The sequence below is a fragment of the Topomyia yanbarensis genome, chromosome 2, assembly GCF_030247195.1.
Source record: "Topomyia yanbarensis strain Yona2022 chromosome 2, ASM3024719v1, whole genome shotgun sequence".
Classification (NCBI taxonomy): Eukaryota; Metazoa; Arthropoda; class Insecta; order Diptera; family Culicidae; genus Topomyia; species Topomyia yanbarensis.
The window spans coordinates 421,536,682-421,541,356 of record NC_080671.1 but is presented as its reverse complement, the minus strand read 5'-3'; positions in this window follow the sequence as shown (position 1 = coordinate 421,541,356).

The window sequence follows — 4,675 nt, the reverse complement described above, 5'->3', positions numbered from 1 at the left end:
AGATCATCCCAAGGTGTTACCTACAAACGAAGAACCCTTTGCACATGCCCTAGACGGACGTCTACGTGCCAGTTCTGTAACCAAACGGTACACGGTAAACTAAAATTCAGCTACAATCAACACTACCAACAGTCTTCAACATCTGCTTATACCCAACAGACAGCCGGCCGAAAAATAAGTATCGAGAAAATAGTATTCCACAGTATCCCTAAGCCAACAGTTAACATACCTAGGGAAGAAATAAACAGGAAAGAAGACGGCAATACTAAAGTCACTCAAAGCCACAAAAAGCGCCAAGCATCTAACAGCGGCAATCAAAGCTCCAGTGACGAAGATATGGACGCAAACACGAACGAGGGAGATGGTAAACGATGGAATGATCAGCAAGCGACAGTAGGTAAACCAAACAATTGCTCATCACCAAGAAAGAAAATCAATACGAAAAGCAAATTAACATTGCGCCTAGAAAAGGAGCAATAATAACGTAGACGAGCCCTTATTCATCTCATTGGTCAGGATGTCATACTATCTCGTTAATAGCTCGACTTAGAGTGACTGGATTGCCCTTAAATAGGTATCATCATCTTTGCTTTGTTCCTAAGAAGCAGCACAGTTAAAATTTTTGCCTGGAAAATGTAAAATGCTCGCGTTTGAGCGAAGCGAAAAGTCTAGTACAATCTATCCTGACTTATCCTACCATTTGACCTAATGCGTTGAATTGAGATAGCAGACACTGCTCCAGCTAACGTTTTCAAATGGGTGGAATGAATAGAAGAGCTAAGATGAATTAGGGCGCAGTAACCCTATATTAATTTTTTCTATTATTTTTTATGAATTACAATTTATTATTTTCTGAATTGCATATTAAATCAAAAAAGGCGAATAACCGTTGGGGCTAAAATCTACATAAATAAACAAAAATTATATGAAATCAAATTAATAAATTAATGCATAGGGCTGGGCATAGCGTAATTGGTAAATTGACTGCCTTGTACGCAGCTTATCTGAGTTCGATTCCCAACTCCGCACATACGGTTGGGGATTTTTCTAACTTGAAGAAAAAAGACAAATGACCCTAAGGTTAAATAAAACCCCTATAATAAAAATTAAAAAAAACTTTGCGAACGAAAAATTAAAATACATGAAATAAATAAGATAACTTAAATTTAAACAAAATTAATAAAATGAATATCATGTATAATTTCACTAAATCAAAAAAAAATGAATAGAATGAATAAAAATGAGTTGAAAGTAGGAAAGAATAAACAGAAAAAAATGAATCAAATGGTTAAAGTGAAAAATTAAATATTATTAACAGACTTATACCCGGGTACCCACAATTTGAAATGCTCATAACTATGGCTTCCTTTAACCGATTTGGACACTTTTAGATGTTTTGAATTCAGAAACTCGTCCACTTTTGATTCTGTAAAGTTGAACCAGATGAATGGATCTGGTTCTTGGTAATCCGGATTTTCCGGGGTAATGTTCCAGTACTAGGGTATGATTTGTAAATTTTAATAATGTCCTAGCAATATTAGTATCTAAACTCTTCAAATTGTCTCGGAAGTCTGTTATTTATTGTTACGGGACCCTGTGGCAATTTAAAAAATGGAATTGGAATGGAATGGCCAATCACGGCCCCACGGGAACCTGCTCCGGAAGGTCCGTTCCGGGGTCAAATCACCAAATGGTTCCAAAACCACGAGTTACAGCCTACTGATACAATTCCAAGAATTTTGATACCCATATTGCCAGTATTCCATTGAAGTTCACAAATAGTATCCTAGTACTGGAACCTGCTTCCGGAAATCCGGATTCCCGGGAACCGAATGAAGTAACCCGATTCATTTTTACCACGTCCAAAAGCGGATGAGTTCCTGAATCCAAAACACCCAAAAGCATCAAAATCGGTTGGAAATTACCTTAGTTATTGGTATTTCAGTTTTGTGGGTACCCGGGTACCCACGTCGGCCTGTTACGTAGTAAAAAAATTCAGGAGCCCCTCCTAACTCCCTCCCTTACTATATCAACAATATTATTAACCCAAAAGCTTGACTTAGTGAAGTTCTAAGATGTCGCAAAGTTTCGATTTCCAGCTATGGATAAAACATGGGAATTTTATTAATTGAAACCTAAAAAGGTACCCGGGTACCGCGTCGGATACACAACGGTTAAAATAAACATGAGTTGAACAAGGTAAATGAATAAAACGAATTAAACGAATTCAATAACCATTGTTTCAGAAAGTTCTGAAATTTTTGTAAAAGTCCCATTCAATTTACTCATATCATTCATTTCATTCATCTAATTTATTTTACTCATTTTATTCATTTTATTCATTTTATAAATTTTACTCAATTTATTTTGTTCATTTTGTTTATTTTATTCATCGCATGCTGTTCATTCATTTTACCATTTCATTCAGTTCATCCCGTTCATTCCGTTAATTCCGTTCATTCCGTTCATTCCGTTCATTCCGTTCATTCCGTCAATTCCGTTAATTCCATTAATTCCGTTAATTCCGTTAATTCCGTTCATTTCGTTCATTCCCTTCACTCCGTTCATTCCGTTCATTCCGTTCATTCCGTTCATTCCGTTCATTCCGTTCATTCCGTTCATTCCGTTCATTCCGTTCATTCCGTCAATTCCGTTAATTCCATTAATTCCGTTAATTCCGTTAATTCCGTTCATTTCGTTCATTCCCTTCACTCCGTTCATTCCGTTCATTCCGTTCATTCCGTTCATTCCGTTCATTCCGTTCATTCCGTTCATTTCGTTCATTCCGTTCATTTCGTTCATTTCGTTCATTTCGTTCATTTCGTTAATTCCGTTAATTCCGTTAATTCCGTTAATTCCGTTAATTCCGTTAATTCCGTTAATTCCGTTAATTCCGTTAATTCCGTTCATTCCGTTCATTCCGTTCATTCCGTTCATTCCGTTCATTCCGTTCATTCCGTTCATTCCGTTCATTCCGTTCATTCCGTTCATTTCGTTCATTCCGTTCATTTCGTTCATTTCGTTCATTTCGTTCATTTCGTTCATTTCGTTCATTTCGTTAATTCCGTTAATTCCGTTAATTCCGTTAATTCCGTTAATTCCGTTAATTCCGTTAATTCCGTTAATTCCGTTAATTCCGTTAATTCCGTTAATTCCGTTAATTCCGTTAATTCCGTTAATTCCGTTAATTCCGTTAATTCCGTTAATTCCGTTAATTCCGTTAATTCCGTTAATTCCGTTAATTCTGTTAATTCCGTTAATTCCGTTAATTCCGTTAATTCCGTTAATTCCGTTAAATCCGTTAATTCCGTTAATTCCGTTAATTCCGTTAATTCCGTTAATTCCGTTAATTCCGTTAATTCCGTTAATTCCGTTAATTCCGTTAATTCCGTTAATTCCGTTAATTCCGTTAATTCCGTTAATTCCGTTAATTCCGTTAATTCCGTTAATTCCGTTAATTCCGTTAATTCCGTTAATTCCGTTAATTCCGTTAATTCCGTTAATTCCGTTAATTCCGTTAATTCCGTTAATTCCGTTAATTCCGTTAATTCCGTTAATTCCGTTAATTCCGTTAATTCCGTTAATTCCGTTCATTCCGTTCATTCCGTTCATTCCGTTCATTCCGTTCATTCCGTTCATTCCGTTCATTCCGTTCATTCCGTTCATTCCGTTCATTCCGTTCATTCCGTTCATTCCGTTCATTCCGTTCATTCCGTTCATTCCGTTCATTCCGTTCATTCCGTTCATTCCGTTCATTCCGTTCATTCCGTTCATTCCGTTCATTCCGTTCATTCCGTTCATTCCGTTCATTCCGTTCATTCCGTTCATTCCGTTCATTCCGTTCATTCCGTTCATTCCGTTCATTCCGTTCATTCCGTTCATTCCGTTCATTCCGTTCATTCCGTTCATTCCGTTCATTCCGTTCATTCCGTTCATTCCGTTCATTCCGTTCATTCCGTTAATTCCGTTCATTCCGTTCATTCCGTTCATTTCGTTCATTCCCTTCACTCCGTTCATTCCGTTCATTCCGTTCATTCCGTTCATTCCGTTCATTCCGTTCATTCCGTTCATTCCGTTCATTCCGTTCATTCCGTTCATTCCGTTCATTCCGTTCATTCCGTTCATTCCGTTCATTCCGTTCATTCCGTTCATTCCGTTCATTCCGTTCATTTCGTTCATTCCGTTCATTCCGTTCATTCCGTTCATTCCGTTCATTCCGTTCATTCCGTTCATTCCGTTCATTCCGTTCATTCCGTTCATTCCGTTCATTCCGTTCATTCCGTTCATTTCGTTCATTCCGTTCATTTCGTTCATTTCGTTCATTTCGTTCATTCCGTTCATTCCGTTCATTCCGTTCATTCCGTTAATTCCGTTAATTCCGTTAATTCCGTTAATTCCGTTAATTCCGTTAATTCCGTTAATTCCGTTAATTCCGTTAATTCCGTTAATTCCGTTAATTCCGTTAATTCCGTTAATTCCGTTAATTCCGTTAATTCCGTTAATTCCGTTAATTCCGTTAATTCCGTTAATTCCGTTAATTCCGTTAATTCCGTTAATTCCGTTAATTCCGTTAATTCCGTTAATTCCGTTAATTCCGTTAATTCCGTTAATTCCGTTAATTCCGTTAATTCCGTTAATTCCGTTAATTCCGTTAATTCCGTTAATTCCGTTAATT